Raw genomic sequence first — 22,417 nt, 5'->3', positions numbered from 1 at the left:
TATAAGGCACTTTATTTCCACTTTAAAGAAGAGAGGACAATCTTCCAAACAACAGATTTGTATCGAGTGATCAAAATGGCGTCAACGGGGAGCTGCCTTACTAACTTCTGTCTGTGTTCTGATGGTAGGAACTGGTGGTTGTTTATTAGATTATTAAAATGTTTTCTCCTACTTGCCGTTTAAACAGTAAGAATCACCGTGTTTATTTTCAAAACACTCGAGGGAACACAAAGTAGCATTGGCATGTAAATTTGCACTTCACATATCGTTCTTAAAATAATTTCCATAGAATTTTGCTTTTTAACATTTTTTATGAGATACTATTGATCAAACCCAAATTATTCCATGTAGGTAGGGTGATCGTCCATCCAGGTAAATGCGTCTTAGTGCCATAATTTTAGCCCATATCCCTCTCTGGGGCTCTGCTTTTAATTAGCAACATAGACTCCACTCCAGATTCATCTCAGAAATCCCAACTAGCACTCCCTGTATAATTCTTATTCAAATATGTGTGGAGGAGTCCCTGGAGGAACCCATGTACACACACACACACACACACACACACACACACACACACACACACACTGGTTCTAACTAATTCTTCAGGGAGCTGTGAACTGGACCCCATTAGTTTGGCCTTATAAAAAACTTCCTAAACTCACATGTTCTTTGGTTTTATGCTGACTACAATTAAGTGTGTGAGTTGCAAGTGTATGAGTTCTAAAACTCATCATAGTCTTAACTGTAAAGATGTCGTCAGGACATTATCTATGATATCACACTGTGTTCTCTTTTTGATGACTCATGGGTAAAATTCTCCCAGTGTCAGAAAAATTGGGGCTATCCTAAATTTAGCTTAAGGATATTGTGACTCTTAAAACTAGTATTCTTCCCTTTTTTATTTGTCTACTAGGAATCTTTAATATCTTTGACTTATTCCTGGCTTCTAATCAGGACACTATGGAATATAATTCTAGGGGATAATCAGGATGTAATTTCTTTTTTTTTAAAAATTTTTTTTAGTGTTTTTATTTATTTTTGAAGGAGAGAGAGAGAGAGAGAGCATGAGTGGGGGAGGAGCAGAGAGAGAGGGAGACACAGAATTCGAAGCAGGCTCCAGGCTCCAAGCCGTCAGCACAGAGCCTGATGCGTGGCTCGAACCCACAAACTGTGACATCATGACCTGAGCTGAAGCCGGACGCTCAACCGACTGAGCCACCCAGGCACCCCATCAGGATGTAATTTCTTAATCATGGTTTCCCTTAACCTTGACTTCTCAACTATTTAGCATAACAGTTGAGAGCTTGTGGGCTCATAGTTGACTTGAATTCTAGCTTACTTGAATTATTAGCTGTATTACATTGTGCAATTACTTAAAGACTTTTCAAATCCCAGTTTTTTTTGCATCCAAAAAATGGAGATAATAATACTTCCTACTGTAAAAGGTTACTGCAGATCAAATATAACAGTATAGGTAAAAGCTTTAGCACATACTTGCCACATGGTCAATGTTTGATTAGTTATTTTTGAAAACAATGTATTGTTATATGCCTCTCACAAACTTAATAAAAACAAGGCAATTTATCAGCAGACAAACAAAATCATAACTACATGAGCTTTTCTTTTTCACACTTGCTCAGACTATCAAAATATTTTTCTACCCAAAGAATTACAGTGATAAGTAAAGGGAAGAGGGTAGGCTTTTGGATTGGATACATTTGGTCTTCGTGTTCAATCTGCCTGTTACTAGCTATGTGAATTGAAACTTTCCAAGTCCCTCTGACCCACCTCAGGTCCTGTTGTTTCCCATCTCCACCTTGCTAGAATTGTCCTTCTTGGTTTTGGCTTTGGAAAATAAAGAACAAACAAAAATATAGTTCAACCTTGTATGTAGCTGCTGTTTCAATATGGCGTCTTCCTTTCTGTCCCTACTATGTAGATTCTAGAGTCCCTCTGATACAGTCCTGTAGCTCTGTGCTCCCACCAACCTTTAGTACATAGTGTTATTAATTATATTCTGGTGCCTCCCACCCACCACTGTGGATACCTCTTGGTTTGTCTGTTTTGCCCTCAAGTACACACAATAGCCATGGGGGGCTCTTTGTAGCTCTCTGCTATACGATCCTGTCTCCCTGGTTACAGGTTATTGGACCAGAAGAAGGCAGCTAATGTAGGCCAATTATTGTCCCTTAGTAAGGGTATAGTTGAGGCATTAATGGACGTGTCTTAAGTTAGTTTTGGTGAGTGCTATAACCTGAAAGATCCTAACACACACCCCACTTGACCTCAAGCGTGGAAGGTATATACCCAAGAGAACTGAAGACAGGCCTCAAATATTTGTATACCAATGTTCATGGCAACATTATTCACAACAGCCGAAACGTGGGGTGCAACGTAAGCGCAGAGCTCCCTGATTGCGGACTGAGTCAGCAGCCTGCTCTCACAGATGCCTTTTTTGTGCCCTGAATAGTCCTGAGAAGAAGCACCAACCTCCACTCTTCCACCTGGGGTGATCCTTTAATACTATTTTAATTTTTAAATATTGTGATAAAATACGCATAACATAAAATTTACCATCTTAACCATTTTTAGGTGTGTAAATATGGGACATTGAGTACATTCACTGGGTTGTATAACTATCATCACTATCTACTTCCAAAACCTTTTCAACATCCCCAGTTCACATTCTATACCCATCAGGCGATGACTCCTTATTACTCCCTCCCGGAAGCCCCTGGTGATCACTTTTATACTTTTATCTATGAATTTGACCTCTCTAGTTACCTCCTATAAGTGGAATCATTTAGTATTTGTCCTTTCGTGTCTGATTTCATTCACTCAGCAAAATGTCTTCAAGGTACAACCATGTTGTAGCATGGCTGAGAACTTTCTTCTTTTCTTTTTTCATTAAGGCTGAATAATATTCCATTGCATGTGTATATGACATTTTGTCTGTTCATTTATCTGTTGATGGACACTTAGGTTGTTTCCAACTTTTGGCTGTCGTAAATATTGCTGCTGTGAATATTGGAGGAGAAGCATCTGTTGGAACACTTGCTTTTGATTCTTTGAGTACATACCTATGAGCTGAGTTGCCGGGCCACATGGCAAGCCTATGTTTAACTGTTTGAAGAACTGCCAACCTGTGTCCCACAGCAGCTGCGTCGTGTTACATTCCCATCAGAAGTGCAAGAGGGTTCCGCTTTCTCCACAGCTTTGTCAACACTAATTGTATTTGTAAAATGTAATAATAGACGTTGTAATGTGGTTTTGACTTGCAGTTTCCTAATGAATATGATGTTGAATACCTTTTAGGTATTTATCATCCATTTGTATATGTTCTTTGGAGAAATGTCTGTTCAAGGGTTTTGCCCATTTTTGAATGTGAGTTTGAGCCCTGTGTTGGGCTCTGTACTGACTGTGGAGCCTGCTTGGGATTCCCTCTCTCTCTTTCCCTCTCTCTCTCTGGCCCTTCCCTGCTCACTTTCTCTCTCTCTCTCTCTCTCTCTCTCTCTCTCTCTCTCAAAATAAATAAATAAACATTAAAAAAATATGCTGCTAAATTTGGTTTGCTAGTATTTTGAGGATTTTGCATACTATTCATAAAGCTTGTTGGTCTATAGTTTTCTCTTGTGATATCTTTATCTGGCTCTGTTATCAGGATATCGCTGGATTAATGGGGATTATTATTAATAGCTTAAACGTTTAACAACCTAATTTTAATACTGCCAACTTGTTTTCAATAATGTACAAATACCCTGCTCCTAGGCACCCGTCTCTCCCTTTTATATCGCGAAAGTCACAAATTACATCTTTTTGCATTTGTTATGCCAATTAACATAGAATGATAACTATTGTTTAATAGATTTGCTTATTAAAGCATGTAGGAAAAAAAATTTAAAAACCATACCAAAAGTACAATAATACTGGATTTTATATTTATTGGTCTCTCATATTTATCTCTGTAGTTACCTTTATCGATGCTTTTTATTTTTTCTAATGGCTTTGAATTACTCTCTAGTGTGATTATGGGCTAAATTGAGAGAGAGTCACTACTCTCTCTTTTCTTTTAATATTCTCTTTGGGGTTTATCCTACTAACGTTTGACTTTCTTGAATTTGGGAAGTTTTCTTTTTTTTTAATTTTTTTTTTAACGTTTATTTATTTTTGAGACAGAGGGAGACAGAGCATGAACAGGGGAGGGGCAGAGAGAGAGGGAGACACAGAATCGGAAACAGGCTCCAGGCTCCGAGCCATCAGCCCAGAGCCCGACGCGGGGCTCGAACTCACGGACCGCGAGATCGTGACCTGAGCTGAAGTCGGCCGCCCAACCGACTGAGCCACCCAGGCGCCCCAATTTGGGAAGTTTTCAACAACTGTTTCTTCAAATATTGTTATTTCTTCCTCTCTCTTCACCCCCGGGACTCCCATAACGTGTATGTTGCTCTACTTGATAGTGTAAGGCCTAAGGTTTTTTTAGGCTTTATTCACTTTTCTTCATTCTTTTTTCTTTCTGCTTCTCAGACTCGATAATTTCAATTATCCTATTTCCAAGTTTGCTGATTCTTTCTTCTGTCTGCTCAAATCTGCTTTTGAGCCCTCTATTTAATTTTCCATTTCAGTTTAATGTCCTTTTCAGCTCTAAAATTTCAGTTTTTAAAAATAATTTATATCTCCTGGGGCGCCTGGGGGGCTCCGTCGGTTAAGCGTCCGACTTCGGCTCAGGGCATGATCTCACAGTTCGTGGGTTCGAGCCCCGCGTCAGGCTCTGTGCTGACCACTCAGAGCCTGGAGCCTGCTTCAGATTCTTAGTCTCTCTTTCTCTCTGCCCCTCCCCTGCTCGTACTCTGTCTCTGTCTCTCTCTCTCAAAAATAAACATTAAAAAAATAATAATTTATATATCCTTATGATGTCATTTTGCTTATACATTGTATTCCTGATTTTCTTTCATTCTTTGTCCATGTTTTCCTTTGGTGGTTTGATCTTTTAGACCATTAAAAAAAATGCTTGTCTAATAAATCTGTTTTCTGGCCTTCCTCAGTGACTGTTTCAATTAATTTTATTACCTTGGCTGAGCCATACTTTCATGTTTCTTTGCATGCCCTTATGATTTTTCACTGAAAATTGTACACTTGGCTGTTATTACGCAGTGCTTTGGGAAACCAAATTCTTCCCCTTCCCAAGGATTTGCTGGCTTTTTCAGTTGTTGAAGGCTGTAGTAGTCTATTTAATTAGTGACATTCTCAAAGTATTATTTCAAAGACTGTTTCGTGTTCATGTGGCGACCAAAGTCTCTGTTTCTTAGCTTGCATTCAGCTGATGGTTTGACAGAGAATTCTTTAAAAGCCAGGAGCTCTCTGACTCTGCAAATTGGTTCTGTGCCTGGGTTCTCCTCTTTTACTCAGGCCCGCACCGTGCCCAAAGATCAGTTCAAGGTGAAAGCTTAGAATCTTCTCAGGTTTTTCTGAGATTGCATCTTGCTTTAGGAATCTGTGTGCCTGTATAGATGCCTGGTTGCTTTAAATGTCCTAATTTCCTAGAAGAACTCTCTACAGCTTTGCCTTATGTTGTCTATTGTATGTTGGGCTATAATCTTTTTTTTCCAGGCGTCTGAAGATTGTTAATTCAGCTTGTCATGTTGTTGAGCTCTTTTGGTCTGATTTCTGAGTTAGGCAAGCAGAGAGAAGCACTTTGTATCAGCCCTTCAGTTAATCTTCAGACAGGTTAGGAGAGACATGTGGCCCCCCACTCATGCTCTGTCTCTCTCTGTCTCAGAAATAAATAAACATTAAAAAAAATTTTAAAAAAAAGGGCGGGGCACCTGGGTGGCTCAGTCGGTTGAGCAGTTGAGTGTCTGACTTCAGCTCAGTTCATGATCTCATGGTTCATGGGTTTGAGCCCCACATCAGGCTCTGTGCTGACAGCTGGGAGCCTGGAGCCTGCTTCTGATTCTGTGTCTCTCTCTCTCTCTCTCCCTCCCCGACTCATGCTCTGTCTCTCTCTGTCTCAGAAATAAATAAACATTAAAAAAAAATAAAAAAAAGAAGACACATGTGGCTCACATAAATGTGACCTACACAAGAATTTGCAAATAAGGTGTGTTCTTCTCCCTCCCAGAACCAGAAAAATTGTCCCACCCTGGGAAATCAGGCTGCTGCATCTTTGAGCTCGTCGTCACTAAGACCGTTGCTGCTTTAAGACTGGGGCCACTTTAAGGCTGTTGCCACTTTAAGACTACAGTCAAGGGGGAATGGATGGGGGAAGGGCCTCCAAAATAGCCAGAAAAGATGTGTGGAATTTTGAAGTGCCTTTTTCTTGATCCAGCTTTCACTTGGTTGCTGTAAACTTTTGACTGTTTTCCAGAGTTCTTATAAAATGTGTTCTGACAGTTTCTGCTTGTTTTTTAATGTTTCTGTGGAAGGGGTGAGAGCTTGGGGCTTCCTATCTGTCATTTTTCTGACATTACTCTGCTATTTGTTTTTACATGCAGGCTTTCCTTTTGTAATAAAATGTGCCTTGGAAAGCACTACATTGATTTCGAGCTTAGGAATATGCGATTTCTTCCTAACATTACAGGCGGAGACCTCCACGTCCCAGGAAGGGCTGGCTGTGCTCTAGAAGACCCGCTGTCTCACCACCTCTGCGATGTCCATCCAGCGGTGACCCTCCGCCTGTCCCAAGAGGTCTCAACGGTTTCATCCAGGTAGCAGTATGCGTGCCTTTGTTTGCGGCACAGATAAGCATGTTGTAAAATCAGTTCAGTTGAACAACATTTATTGAGTGCCTGCTGTATGTCAGGAAAACACTGGGATATAACCGGGGATACAAATAGCAGTTGTGTGCTAAAGGAACTTACTTCTGGTGAGAGAGACAGATGGTGAGCCAACCATTTAAGGACAATGTGAAGTTTCCGTCATGGGGTTATGTGGAGGGCCCCATGGGAGCACAGAGCAGGGACTTTCTGGGGTTGAGTCTTGAAAATAAAATCAGTTAGGAGTTAGCAAGACAGAGGAGGAGGGACTGCCAGATGGAAGGTTCATAACACAGCCTGAACGAAAACTTGGGTCGCCTGAGTCCCGGTTCAGGATGTTTCGTGCTTATCCAAGTTTTAGAGTTTCACCGAAAGCAGACCTGTCTTCTCATTGAATCTGGTGGGGCTTTTTTTTTTCTTTTCCCTAGTAAGTTTTGTGGCATTTTGCTCTACTCGCAGAATTTCATTTATTAAAAGCGATTACATAATCACTGTTCTAGACAACCACTTCCTTAGTGAGGATGTCATCTAATAGACTCTGTGTTCTGGTCTTTAACGGATTACTAGCTATTGTTATGACCCATGTTCCAAGACTGCTTGGCAGACTTTAGCTTGGTGGCCTCTAGAAATGAGGCCTTGCCTTTCTGAGATAGACCCGTGGGCGTGCTTGTCTAGGCTCAGTCCTAAGAAATCGGTCTCTCCTGAAGGGGTGGGGGGGGTCTTGGTGGCATCCCATGGGACTCAGTGCCCCGGGAATCAGATGAGTGGATTGGGGGTGGGCCTTGCCAGCCTAGCGGAACCCCTGGATCCTTTCTCCCAGCTCTTGAGTTGGGACATGCCCAACTACAGGATTTATTTGGTAGCTGTAGGGGTCAAGCACAGATAGAGCCAAAGCTCATGCTGAGGCAGGTCAGACAAAGCAATAGACAGGATGAAAGGATAATGGAGTAGGAGCCCTGAGCAACCAGGGAAACCAGTATGTAGAGAAGGTTAGTGACCAGGCATACAGAGAGAGGCTGAGATGAAAGATGACAGGGTGGGGGGAGGAGGGGGAGGTGGAGGAAGAGAGAGAGAGAGAGAGAGAGAGAGAGAGAGAGAGAGAGAGAGAGATGTTGCTGTTCATTCTTCTGTTTTCCTTGAGGCCCAGCTGTACTTCTTTGGTCAAGCTGGGTTCTTTTAAGTTTCTCTGTATCTTAAAAAAAAAAAAAATTTTTTTAATACTTATTTACCTTTGAGATAGAGTGCGCAAGACCGAGTGGGGGAGGGGCAGAGAGAGAGGGAGACAGAATCCGGAGCAGGCTCCAGGCTCTGAGCTGGATGTGGGACTCTCCAGCCCAGAGCCCGATGTGGGACTTGAACTCACGGACTAGACCACAAGATTATGACCTGAGCCGAAGTCAGAGCTTAACCGACTGAGCCACCCAGGTGCCCCCAGGTTTCTCTGTATCTTAAACAGTGAGCCCTTTGCTTGCCTTAGCTTCTGTGGGCTTCTGATCCCTCCATGAAAATTGCTCCCGATTCTGTCCGGTGCACATCGGTTTCTCCCCAGGCCCAGTGGCTGATGTTTTTCCTCAGAGTGAGGGAGATTCTGTCAGCCCTCAGTGAATTCCTTTTCCCAGCTGGTGTGAAGGCATTTAACCCTGACCGGGGCTTGGAGGCGGTGACCCTGACTTTTCCCGCAGACATGGAGAAGTCTCTGTGGTTGATGAGACTCTGGTCGATGCCACTTACGGGCAGTTCCACATAAGCTCTGGATTAGCCATTGGATTGCCTCCCGCACAAAGAGATAGTCATTAATTCAAAGCACAGCCGTACCAAGAGTCGACACATGGCCATGCGGTGGTCTATGAAATGTACCAGGCCAGGAGCCGGGGACACCAGATGCCCAGTTCCAAATCCGCCTTTAACTGGCTCCTGACTTGTAGCACCGGTGGCTTTACCCACAGCGTGGGGTCTTGATGCACAAGGTGAAATGAGACAAGTATACGAAAGCTCTTTGAAGAAGCACAGCGTGTGTTATCCTCAGATAGGTGAGGAACTGTATTTGGCCGGAGGGAGCCGGAAAGGGCCAACTTCTTTCCCATTTGTCCTGTCAAAGACCCACACTGGCAGGACGGCTGGAGGATGATACAGAGACTGGGGGAAACGTAGATCTTAGTTCTGGCTGTGCTTCAAATCACGGTGGTGCTTTAAGGACCCAGAGGGGCTCTGCTTACCGAGTCCCTCTGAATCAGAAGGTCCTTGGGCGCTGGTAGGAGGCCAGGGATGAGAACCTGTTCTGGGGTTCTGTCTCCTTTGAGGGCAGAACTCTGGGAGGCAGGTGGAGGCTGAAGTCAGAGCCGAAGGAAGAGGCAGCAAGAGCCAGAGCGCCGCACTGAGCACAGAAACATGCCCATCTTCCCCTTTGCCAGTCACACTGATGAGAACCAGGAGGACAGAGATGTCATCAGGACTAACAGCCTGCAGCTGTTGGAGTGGCCCTGCCAGATGGTGAGGTGGTGCGGTTATGCCAGGGTTGATGTGAGGTGGGAAGGGGTCAGGGCAGCCTTCACCCCCTGCCTCCCTTTGTCCCCAGCAGAATCCTGCTTCTTGGTGAGCAGTGTCTCTCTTGGGAGAGACAGTTGGGTGTGACGAACGTCTGGTCCTACAGAGACAGAGCGCTTCGGGTGTTTCCATCAAAGCCAAAGGCAAGCCTTTTGGTTTTAAGATTTGACTGCTGGCACCTGAAAGGACAAGTGAGGGGAAGTAATCTCATGTGTTTGTGTTTGGAATTTGGCTATTTCAAATGGCCAGCGTATACTAAATAATGGAATTTGACCACTGAAAATGAACTCTGGACTCTTCTAGAGTCTGTTAGAGAACGGCCTGGCCCCTTCCACCTCCCTAGTATCATCTCTTATATCTCATAGACACACTAGGGTCTTCCAGGCCTATGCCTGCCCTGCATTTCCAGTCTGTGCATGTTTTTTCTCTGCATGGATCACTTTCAACCTAACGAGCCCCGTGCCCAAAGAACTCCTATGCATCCTTCAATACTCAGGTCAGGAGTCATGTTTCCTGGAAACTTTGTAGGTGCTCTCCTCCCTTATCTGGTAAAGTTCACTGGGTTGATTTCCATCACAGAAAGCCCTGTGCACAGTGTGCTCAAAGGTCAACCGTGTGCTCCCCTTCCCCATGGCCAGTCCCTTCTTCTTGGGAACTGTAACAAAGTATCTTTTCAATAGAACATATCTCCTGATCTTCTGGACTTGCCCATCTGAATAATAATAAAACCTACATTTTGAAACACGGGTATTGCCTTATGGATACAGCCATCACCTAAGTCAAGAAATAACATTAGCAACATTTCCAGGGGCATCGTGCTCTTATAATCCAGCAAACATTTATGAAGTGCCTTCTATTCACTCATACATTCACATCTTCACCAAATATTTACCAATTATCTCTGATGGGCTAGATAGTGTGCTGGGACTCGTTATGTACAGAGATGAGCAAAGCAGAGCTTCTGGCTTCACCACGCACGTCTTTTAATGGAAAAGACAGTATTGGTCAAACAACCACACAAATGAATATACAATGGCAAACAATGATACGTGCAAGGGAGGCGAATCAAACACTGCTCTGTGCAGGTCACTTCCATGAATTATGTCCTTTAGCCCTCCCAAAAGGCCGATTTGGGGGGTACCATTGGTATTGACAGTCTAGACACGAGGAAACAAAAGTGAGGCTTTGCCCCAAGCCATGTAGCTGGAGGTTGGAGGAATCACTGAAAAGGTCTAGCTAGTCAAGAAAGACATCAGGAAGGGGCAAACCTTGACCCAGGTCTTGAAGAAAGGATAGGATTCAGGTAGGCGAAGCTGGGAGGGGCATTCCTCAAGTCGCCACCTGATTTTTAGTCCTTGCTGTGGAGGTGGGTGCCTAAGGCACCCATTGCCTTCTACCAAGGAAGGAATGCAGAATTCTGGTTTAGCAGGTGTTGGCTGTCTTCAAGGCTCTTAGGCAGCTCTACTACGGCAAAGACCTTCCAAGCTGAGACTTCACGCAACAGCTCCAGTTCGAAGGGAAAGTTTTTTCTTACTCAATCTGGTATTGACATCTGACATCCTGCAGAAGGCAGCCCGAAGCTTGAGGCTTCTGGCTGTGGGAGGCTCCTTCAGGAGCTTCATTGGAGAACTCGGGAGCCTTGGGTCTCAGGAGGGGCTCTCTCACTAGAAGCAGAGCGATCTTGGGGCCAAGCGTTTCAACTTCGTTTCCTAACTGAGTGTCGGGACAAAGCTAGCATTTGACATTTTCTGAAGAAACACTAGCTTTGACAGAGTGCCTCAAATAGGACAGACGAAGACCGCGTCATTGGAGACCCCCCAAAATACCCCAGGCACAACCTGACCGGCCCAGGGAGGCCGATACAGGATTATATGCAGCTTTTCTCCTGGTCGGATAGAGCTGCTTCGGGGAGGTGAGAGTGGAAATGTACTTCTTCAGGAGAGAGGCAGCTGGGAGGGCTTTCATGGGCCGAATCTTTGTTTCGCCGCTTACTAGCTGTATTACCTGTACAAGTGACTTCCCCTCTGGGAGCTGGTTTCTGCATTGGTCCAATAGGGATACAGTGTGAGTTTTATTAGATAGTGTTGGATTTAGAGTTCATACACATCTAGACATGGGCACCGTGCCTGGCATGGAGCAGGCAGTGCTGGCATCCCACTTTCCCTCATCTGCATGGGCTATGTCCTTTTCACAGCATTGGACCACACATTTATTGTAGGGAGTTGAACAACTCAACCAACACACTCTGGGCACTAGCTGGCAAGACTATCATGGGGGCACCAGGGAGGAGGTGTTCTTGTTTTGTATCTTCTTCCTCCTTTGAAAGTTTTTCCTCCTCTGAGACTCCACACAAGGCCAGACTTAACCAGGCACGACCATGGGACCGAAGACACATCCTCCAAGTTATGCTGTGCACGGACCCAGGTGACCTCAAACACCCTCGTCCTTGGCTGGCCTCAACTTTGTAAACACATGCTGCACAAGACCCTGTGTCCCCTGGGACTTCTGAGAGCCCCGTGCTAGATGGCTTCCCCAGGAGCAGAAATGCTGAGGAAATGAGAAATTTCCATACCAATGAGCGAGAACCACTTACTGGTTTCAGGCCAGCTGGGGCCCCTGATTGTGACTTGTGGGAGTATGCTTGGCAGAGATTAAACTCCCTCTTTAATTTTTGATGTTGTTTCTTTGTTCCTTGCCTTGACCCAACAGGGTCTTGGAAGTTTTAAAAGAAAAAAAAGTCCCCGCTGCGTAGTAATGACTTGAGGTCGTGTAATAACCGATTACAGTTTACATACATTTTAGTTATTTCCATTAAAAGTGTGGAAAAATAGCAGAAAAAGGATGCCATAAAAACAAATAGTTCTTTTTGCACAGAGACGCAGCCCAAAGGAGGAACAAATTTGCTATTTTTTATATGTATAGAAAACACATCTTCCAGTCTTGCTAGGTATTCCACAAACCAATTTATGTTGACTTTGCTTGGGGCAAGGAAGTACATTTGGGCTTCCTTCGAACTCTATTTCTGTGACAGAAACGAATACCTGCCCCTTTTGGTAATGGATTAGGATGTGATGCTTTGTCTCCTTTTAGGGACAAAAAGTAGGATTGAGGGAAGGTATCGTCTCTGGTTCCTAGACTTTAGGATAGATTTTGCTAGCTGTCAACATGTATTGTCCTTTGTTGTAAATGCTGGAGTCACCTTGTCCCCACCCTTGGGGTGCAGGTGGTGTCCAAAACGGGGCAGGAAGAAGGATGTGTTGTATGTTCATCCATGCTTGTATTGTGCTAATTCTGGTAAATGAGGGTAAGTGGCGCTAAGGCCCCTCCAGGGACCATTTATCTTGTTTACCAGATGGAATCGAATATACCAGTCTTTTTTTTTTTTTCCTAAAAAAATTTTTTTGTTTTTGTTTGTTTTTGTTAATTTTTCTAGAAACAAAACTTATTTATTATTTTATTTTTATTTATTTTAAAAATAGAATTTATTGTCAAATTGGCTTCCATACAACACCCAGTGCTCATCCCAACAAGTGCCCTCCTCCATGCCCATCACCCATTTTCTCTCTCCCCCCCCCATTCACCCTCAGTTTGTTCTCTGTATTTAAGAGTCTCTTGTGGTGTGCCTCCCTCCCTCTCTGTTTGTAACTATTTTTTTCCCCTTCCCTTCCTCCATGGTCTTCTGTTAAGTTTCTCAAGATCCACAAATGAATGAAAACATAGGATATCTGTCTTTCTCTGACTGACTTATTTCATTCAGCATAATACCTTCCAGTTCTATCCGCATTGCTGCAAATGGCATGATTTCATTCTTTCTCATTGCCAAGTAGTATTCCATCGTATATATAAACCACGTCTTTACCCATTCACCAGTTGATGGACATTTAGGCTCTTTCCATAATTTGGCTATTGCTGAAAGTGCTGCTATAAACATTGGGGTGCATGTGCCCCTTCGAAACAGCACCCCTGTATCCCTTGGATAAATACCCAGCAGTACAATTGCTGAGTCGTGGGGTAGTTCTATTTTTAATTTTTTGAGGAGCCTCCGCACTGTTTTCCAGAGCAGCTGCACCAGTTTGCGTTCCCACAAAGAGTACCAGAGGGTTCCCATTTCTCCACACCCTTGCCAGCATCTACAGTTTCCTGATTTGTTCATTTTAGCCACTCTGACTGGTGTGAGGTGCTATCTCAGTGTGGTTTTGATTTGTATTTCCCTAATGAGGAGTGACATTGAGCATCTTTTCATGTGTCTGTTGGCCTTCTGGATGTCTTCTTTGGAAAAGTGTCTATTCATGTCTTTTGCCCATTTCGTCACTGGATTATTTGTTTTTCAGATGTTGAGTTTGGTAAGTTCTTTACAGATTTTGGATACTAACCCTTCCTCTGATATGTCATGTGCAAATATTGTTTCCCATTCCATCAGTTACCTTTAGGTTTTTTGATTGTTTCCTTTGCAGTACAGAAGCTTTTTATCTTGATGAGGTCCCAGTAGTTCATTTTTGCTTTTCATTCCCTTGCCTTTGGAGATGTGTCCAGTAAGAAATTGCTGCAGCTGAGGTCAAAGAGGTTGTTGCCTGCTTTGTCCTCTAGGGTTTTGATGGTTTCCTGTCTCACATTTAGGTCTTTCATCCATTTTGAGTTATTTTTGTGTATGGTGTAAGAAAGTGGTCTAGTTTCATTCTTCTGCATGTTGTTGTCCAGTTCTCCCAGCACCATTTGTTAAAGAGACTGTCTTTTCCATTGGATACTCTTTCCTGCTTTGTTACAGATGAGTTGGCCATCTTTTGTGGGTCTGACTCTGGATTCTCTATTCTATTCCATTGGTCTATGTGTCTGTTTTTGTGCCAACACCATACTGTCTTGATGATGATAGCTTTGGAGTAGAGGCTAAAGTCTGGGATTGTGATGCCTCCCGCTATGGTTTTCTTCTTCAATATTGCTTTGGTTATTTGGGGTCTTCTGTGATTCGATACAAATTTTAGGATTCCTTTTTCTAGCTTTGAGAACAATGCTAGTGCAATTTTGATTGGGATTGCATTGAATGTGTAGATGGCTTTGAGTAGTATTGACATTTTAACAATATTTATTCTTCCAATCCATGAGCATGGGATGTTTTTCCATTTCTTTGTGTCTTCTTCAATTTCCTTCATAAGCTTCCTATAGTTTTCAGCATACAGATCTTTTGCATCCTTGGTCAGGTTTATTCCTAGGTATTTTTTGGTCCTTGTTACGATTGTAAATGGGATCAGCATCATTATTTCTCTTTCTGTTGCTTCATTACTGGTGTATAAAAATGCAACTGATTTATGTACATTGATTTTTGTACCCTGCGACTTTGCTTAATTCATGTATCAGTTCTAGCAGACTGTTGGTGGAGTCTTTCAGGTTTTCCATGTAGAGTATCATGTTGTCTGTGAAAAGTGAGAGTTTGACTTGTTCTTTGCCTATTTTGATGCCTTTTATTTCATTTTGTTGTCTGATTGTTGATGCTAGGACTTCCAACACTATGTTAGACAACAACGGTGAGAGTGGACATCCCTGTCGTGTTCCTGATCTCAGGGGGAAAGCTCTCACTTTTTCTCCATTGAGGATGCTATTAGCTGTGGGCTTTCCATATATGGCTTTTATGATGTTTAAGTATGTTCCTTCTTTCCCGACATTCTTGAGGGTTTTTATTAAGAAATGATGCTGTATTTTGTCAAATGCTTTTTCTGTATCTATTGATAGGATCATATGGTTCTTATCCTTTCTTTTATTAATGCGATGAATCACATTGATTAATTTGCAAACATTGAACCAGCCCTGCAGCCCAGGAATGAATCCCACTTGATCGTGGTGAATAATTCTTTTTGTATGCTGTTGAATTCGATTTGCTAGTGTCTTGTTGAGAATTTTTACATCTGTGTTCCTCAGGGATATTATATTGGTCTGTAGTTCTTCTTTTTTGTGGGGTCTCTGTCTGGTTTGGGAATCAAGGTAATGCTGGCTTCATAGATTAAGTCCAGAAGTTATCCTTCCCTTTCTATTTTTTGGAACAACTTGAGAAGGATAGGTATTATCTCTGCTTTAAATGTCTGGTAGAATTCCCCCGGGAAGCTATCTGGCCCAGGACTCTTACTTGTTCAGAGATTTTTGTTAACTGATTCAGTTTCTTCACCAGTTATGGGTCTGTTCAAATTTTCTATTTCTTCCCATTTCAGTTTTGGTAGTGTGTGGGTGTCTAGGAATTTGTCCATTTTTTTCCAGGTTGTCTGGTTTGTTGGCATATAATTTTTCATAGTATTCTCTGATAATTTCCTGTATTTCTGAGGGATTGGTTGTGATAAATCCATTTTCATTCGTGGTTTTATCTATTTGGATCCTCTCTCTTTTTGAGAAGTCTGGCTAGGGGGTTATCAATTTTGTTTATTTTTTCAAAAAACCAGCTCTTAGTTTCATTGATTTGTACTACTGTTTTTTGTTCTTTGTTTGTTGTTTTGGGTTCTGTATTGTTTATTTCTGCTCCGATCTTTATTATTTCTCTTCTGCTGGCCTTGGGGTTTCTTTGCTGTTCTGCTTCTTGTTCCTTTAGGTGTGCTGTAAGATTTTGTATTTGGGATTTTTCTTGCTTCTTGAGATAGGCCTGGATTGCAATGTATTTTCCTCTTAGGACTGCCTTTGCTGCATCCCAAAGGGTTTGGATTGTTGTGTTTTCATTTTCATTTGTTTCCATATATTTCTAGATTTCTTCTTTAATTGCCTGATTGACTCATTCATTCTTTAGTAGGATGTTCTTTAACCTCCATGCATTTGGAGGTTTTCCAAACATTTTCCTGCAGTTGATTTCAAGTTTCATAGCATTGTGATCTGAAAATGTGCATGGTATGATCTCAATTCTTTTATGTTTATTGAGGGCTGTTTTGTGACACAGTATGTGATCTGTCTTGGAGAATGTTCCATGTGCACTCGAGAAGAATGTGTATTCTGCTGCTTTAGGATGAAAAGTTCAAGTCTATCTGGTCCAGTGTGTCATTCAGGGCCATTATTTCTTTATTGATTTTCTGCCTAGATGATCTATTCATTGTTGTAAGCGGAGTATTAAAGTCCCGTGTAATTACTGTATTCTTACCAATAAGATTGGTTATGTTTGTGATTAATTGTTTTATATATTTGGGTGCTTTCTAATTCGGTGCATAATCATCTATAATTGTTAGCCCTTCTTGATGGATAGACCCTGTAAATATTATCGAATGCCCTTCTTCATCTCTTTTTGCAGCCTTTAGTTTAAAATCTAGTTTGTCTGATATAAGTATGGCTACTCCAGCTTTCTTTTGACTTCCAGTAGCATGATAGATAGTTCTCCATCCCCTCATTTTCAATCTGAAGGTACCCTCAGGTCTAAAATGGGTCTCTTGTAGACAGTAAATAGATGGGTCTTGGTTTTTTATCCATTCTGATACCCTATGTCTTGATTGGAGCATTTAGTCCATATACATCCAGTGTTATTATTGAAAGATATGGGTTTAGAGTCCTTATGTTATCTGTAGGTTTCATGCTTGTAGTGATGTCTCTGGTGTTTTGTCTCACAGGATCCCCCTTAGGATCTCTTGTAGGGCTGGTTTAGTGGTAATGAATTCCTTCAGTTTTTGTTTGTTTGGGAAAACCTTTATCTCTCTGTCAATTCTGAATGACAGGCTTGCTGGATAAAGGATTCTCAGCTGCATATTTTTTCTGTTCATCACATTGAAGATTTCCTGCCATTCCTTTCTGGCCTGCCAAGTTTCAGTAGTTAGGTCTGTTACCACCCTTATGTGTCTACCCTTGTAGGTTAAGGCCCGTTTGTCCCTAGCTGCTTTCAGAATTCTCTTTATCTTTGTATTTTGTCAGTTTCACTATGATATGTCATGCAGAAGATAAATTCCTGTTACATCTGAAGGAAGTTCTTTGTGCCTCCTGAATTCAATGTCTGTTTCCTTCCCCAGATTGGGGAAGTTCTCAGTTATGATTTATTCAAGTACACCTTTGGCCCCTTTCTCTCTTCTTCTGGAACTCCTATGATACGGATATTGTTCTGCTTCATTGAGTCACTTAGTTCTCTAATTCTCCACCCATGGTCCAGAGTTTTTTTCTCTTTTTTTCAGTTTCATCTTTTTCCATAATTTTATCTTCTATTTCACTTAACCCCCCCTCTGCCTCTTCAATCCTCCCTGTTGCTGCCTCCAATTTACTTTGTACCTCATTTATAGCATTTTTTAATTCATCATGACTATTTTTTAGTTCCTTGATTTCTTCAGCAATAGATTCTCTGCTGTCTCCTATGGTTTTTTCAAGCCCAGTGATTAATCTTATGATGATTATTCTAAATTCTTGTTCAGTTATATTGTTTATATCTGTTTGGATCAATTCTTTAGCTGTCATTTCTTCCTGGAATTTCTTTTGAGGAGAATTCTTCTGTTTTGTCATTTTGGCTAGTTTTCTGTCCCTTATGTGTTTTAAAAGCTTGTTATGTGCCCCTCACCTAATAGCATTACTATATTAAAGAGGGTCATACATTGTCCAGGGCCTGGCCCTTCAGGAGGTTTTTGTTTTTGTTTTTGTTTTTTTTTGAAGAATGTTACTTGCTCACTGTTGTTGTGACTTTGGGTACTTTATCTCCCTACTCTTAGTGATGTTTTGGACCCTTCACCAGGTGTACTTTGATTTGTTCATTGAAGTAGCCCCAGAAAGGAAAACAAACAAACAAAATACAAATAGAAAACAAAAACATGTAAACACACACAGAAACAAAAAAAAATCCCCCAAAACAAAAAAACCAGAAACACCAGCTACAAGTAAACAACAGGGTCGAGGCGAAGGTGATGGCAGAGACCTTACCCCATACAAAGAGAGAAATGACAGGGGTGGGGAAAAAATAAAAATTGACCAGACAGAGAAACTATATGGCTTAATCCAGAGAGAGAGAGAGAGAAAGGAAAATAAAGAAGGAGGTGTAGAACATATATCAACAGAATGGATTAAATATGTGTCCGCTCAAACAAACCAACAACCAGAATAACAAGATTAGAGGAGGGAAGCGATAAGAAGGATCGAAGAATATATCTATATAATAAGAATTGTCGGAGAATTAAATCAGGCAATCCAACAGCGCTGGTCTGGAGGAAGGGCTGTCTTGTTCTTCAGCGTCAATCCCACTCTAGTAGATACTCAGCCACCAGGCATGGAGGGGCGTGGTTTGGTGTAGGTATGTCCCGCCTGCACCGTGGGCCTGCTGTCTATTCCCTGAAGTCCTACATATGGCCCATCAGGTTGTCCCAATGAGTCCCTGGAAGTGACTGTATTTCTTTGCCTCCTGGATTCTTGGAGTTCAAAGGCCTTTGGACTCAACACTGCTTTGTTTGAGAGAGGAGAGAACTTCGGGTCCCCCTACTTCTCTGCCACGTTTGCTCCTCTCTCCAACCCCTCACTTCTGAGGGACTGCGGCGTCGACTGTAGCTGTTTCCAGTTTTTCACTTTCTTTCCAGCTGTTTTATGGGGGGGTTCTTTTCCCGAACTCCCCCTCCCCCCCGCCCCGCCACCCCCGCATCTCTGTCCTCTCTCTGCAAGCAAAAACAGCTCCCTGCCCTCCGCGGCTTCTCTCTCCCCCAGTTCACCTCTCCGCGCTGGGTGCCTGCTGAATTCTGTGGTTCAGGTTGTGCGGATTGTTGTGTTAATCCTCCAATCAGTTTTCTAGGTGTGCAGGATGGTCGTGTTGGTCAAGGATGAGAGACGCAAGAAAACTTCCATGCTGTTCACCGTCTTGGCCCCTCCTCCAAATATGCCAGACTTTGTGATGGTTCAACCAGGAATCATATCTTTGTATTTAGCTTTTTAGAAAGAAATGAATCAAAAGTAAACTACCAGAGTCTTATCTTTTTTTAAAAAAATGTACTTGTATGTCTTGTAGCCAACTTCTCAGTTATGTGATTAGCACCTACCCTGGCTCGCCTCACACTCAATAGTTTCATTTTTTTATCCTATTTCTTTAAAAAAGGTTTTTTTATTATTATTAAATATTAAGTAGAGTTTCCACCATTAATTAAAATGTAGAAAGCTGCAAAAGGATACTGCTCTTACCTTGAGGAGAAAATCCCAGATAACCTGCAAAATTATAACTTTTTAAAGGCCTTCTTCATAAAGCTGACATTGTTGAATACTGCAGGTAAACTGAGGGTGTGGCTGCACAACCTTTTGCCCATACCTTAGAGAGATCAGAAGGTAGGAGTATCAGTGACACAAAAAGCTCTTTGGAGAGATGAAGGTCCTCAAATTTAAGGGCCTTGAGATGGGATTTATTCTGGATTATCCAGGTGGGCCGAATATAATCACATGAGTCCTCAAAAGTGGAGAAGCTTTTCTGGCTTCAGAGAAGTGGCGAAATGGCAGCACAAGAAAGGCTCTGCCCACCATTGCTTTGAAAATGGAGGAGGGGGATCACAAGCTAGGGAATGTGGGAGACCCCATTGTAAATGTCAAGACATATATAGGATCAAAGTAAATGGATGAGAAGAGTAAATAAAAGAAATCAAGGCTGGTTATATTAGTATCAGACAAAGTCAATTTCTAACCCAGTGATAAGGAAGGACTTCCTATAATGATAAAAGGTACAGTAGCTTAAGAAGATGTAACAATCCCAAATGTGTATGCACTTAAAAACACAGCTCCAAAATACATAAAGCAAAAAAATGATAGAACCAAAAGGAGAAATAGACATAATCGTAATTATAGTTGGAAATGTCAACATTCTTCTTTGAGTAATCGGTAGAACAAGCAGACCAAACAAAATCAGTAAGGATATAGAAACTGGAACAACTCAGCTGCAGGGTCTGGTCCCACCTTCTGGTATTCATACCTATGTGTGGTCCCCTTCACATCATACGAGTGTTGATCTGAGAGCCCTATATCAAATGGCAGAAGTGATGGCATGTCACTTTTAAGATAAGGTTGCTAAAGACTGTGTTTTCTTTCTTTCTTTCTTTCTTTCTTTCTTTCTTTCTTTCTTTCTTTCTTTCTTTCTTTCTCTCTCTCTCTCTCTCTCTCTCTCTCTCTTTCTTTCTTTCTTTCTTTCTTTCTTTCTTTCTTTCTTTCTCTTTCTTTCCATAATTTATTGTTGAATTAGTTAACATACAGTGTATACATTGTGCTCTTGACTTTGGGAGTAGATTCCCATGATTCATCAGTTACATACAATACCCGGTGCCCATCCCAACAAGTGCCCTCCTCAATGCCCATCACCCGTTTCCCCCTCTCCCCCACTCTCTCCCCTCCCCCAACAATCTTCAATTTGTTCTCTGTATTTAAGACTATATTTTCTACCCTGCATGCCTATGTTCTCTCTTTCTTGGATTGTTCACTGTGGGGGAAGCCATCATGTGAACAGCCCTATGGAGGGCCTGGAACTAAGGGACTGTGGCCTCCTGCCAATAGTCATGTGACAGAGCTTGGGAATGGATCCTTAGGTCCAGGCAAGTCTTCAGAGACTGAAGCTCTGGGCAACAGCTTGAAAGACAACTCCATGAGAGACACTGAGCCAGAACTGCCTAGCTAAGCCACTTCTAGATTCCTTTAGAAACTTTGTGAAATAATAAATGTTAATTCTTTTAGGGTGATTTGTCATGCAGCAATAGATAATACAATGACCAAAGATTTGACCTACTTGACAATTATTGAATATTCCACCCAGAAGAGCACAGTACATATTCATATTCTTTTCAATAGCCCAAACAAATTTCATTAAGATAGATTATATTCTGGGCCATAAGACAAATTTTGTCATATTTCCAATCATTTTCTTATAGTTTAATTCTCATGATTTCTTTCTTTCTTTCTTTTCTTTTTTTTTTTTTTAATTTTGTTTTTCAACGTTTATTTATTTTTGGGACAGAGAGAGACAGAGCATGAACGGGGGAGGGGCAGAGAGAGAGGGAGACACAGAATCGGAAACAGGCTCCAGGCTCTGAGCCATCAGCCCAGAGCCTGACGCGGGGCTCGAACTCACGGACCGTGAGATCGTGACCTGGCTGAAGTCGGACGCTTAACCAACTGCGCCACCCAGGCGCCCCTCTTTTCTTTTTTTTTTAAAGACCTTTCATCTAGGATCACTTTCCTGGTGCTTGAAATATATCCTGTGGAATTTGTTTCTTAAGTAAGAGTATGTTTGCAGCTAATTTCAGTTTTTGTTTTTCTTTCATTTCTAAAAAAATTTATTTTACAGAGAGAGCACAAGCAGAGGAGAGGGCAGGGAGAGAGAGAGAGAGAGAGAGAGAGAGAGAGAGAGAGAGGATCTTTTTTTGAAGCATTTCTTTGTTTACTAATTTTCTTTCTTTTCTTTTTCTTTTTTTCTTTTTTTTTTTTTTTCAAGAGAGAATCTTAAGCACAAGAGAGAATCTTAAACTCTGGGCTGAGTGTGGAGCTGGATGCAGGACTTGATTCCACAGCCCTGGGATCATGACCTGAGCTGAAATCAAGAGTAAGACACTCAACCAACGGAGCTACCCAGACGCCCACAGTTTTGGTTTTTGTTTGTTTGTTTAAAAAAAAAAATTTTGGGGCGCCTGGGTGGCGCAGTCGGTTAAGCGTCCGACTTCAGCCAGGTCACGATCTCTCAGTCCGTGAGGTCGAGCCCCGTGTCAGGCTCTGGGCTGATGGCTCAGAGCCTGGAGCCTGTTTCTGATTCTGTGTCTCCCTCTCTCTCTGCCCCTCCCCCGTTCATGCTCTGTCTCTCTCTGTCCCCAAAATAAATAAACGTTGAAAAAAAAATTAAAAAAAAATTTTTAATGTTTATTTCTTTTTGAAGGAGAGAGAGAGTGCGAGTGGAGGAGGGGCAGAGAGAGAGGGAGACACAGAAGCCGAAGCAGGTTCCAGTCTCTGAGCTGTCAGCACAGAGCCTGATGCGGGGCTCAAACTCATGAATGGTGAGATCACAATCTGAACCACAGTCGAATGCTTAACCTACTGAGCCGCCCTGGCAATTCCCACAGTTTTTGCTTTTAATAGATGACTTTTTACTTCTTTCCATCTATGAAAGTTATTTGGACTGAAATAACTTTTTTTCTTCTTTCCATCTATGAAAGTTATTTTGACTGATAGAATTTTAGGTTGGTGTTTTT

At 42.1% G+C, this 22,417-nt stretch overlaps 1 long non-coding RNA gene across 1 annotated transcript; it reads left to right on the top strand.

The window, feature by feature from the left end:
* Positions 1–6,282: 6,282 nt before the first annotated feature.
* On the top strand, positions 6,283–22,165 carry LOC123380763. Its single transcript, XR_006586922.1, has 3 exons — positions 6,283–6,424; positions 6,578–6,704; positions 22,105–22,165. It is a non-coding gene; the product is annotated as an uncharacterized LOC123380763 (long non-coding RNA).
* Positions 22,166–22,417: the final 252 nt, after the last annotated feature.

This window comes from Felis catus, chromosome D2 (genome assembly GCF_018350175.1).
Source record: "Felis catus isolate Fca126 chromosome D2, F.catus_Fca126_mat1.0, whole genome shotgun sequence".
NCBI lineage: Eukaryota > Metazoa > Chordata > Mammalia > Carnivora > Felidae > Felis > Felis catus.
Note: the sequence above shows the minus strand (reverse complement) of the source record. Positions and strands in the feature narration are given on the sequence as shown.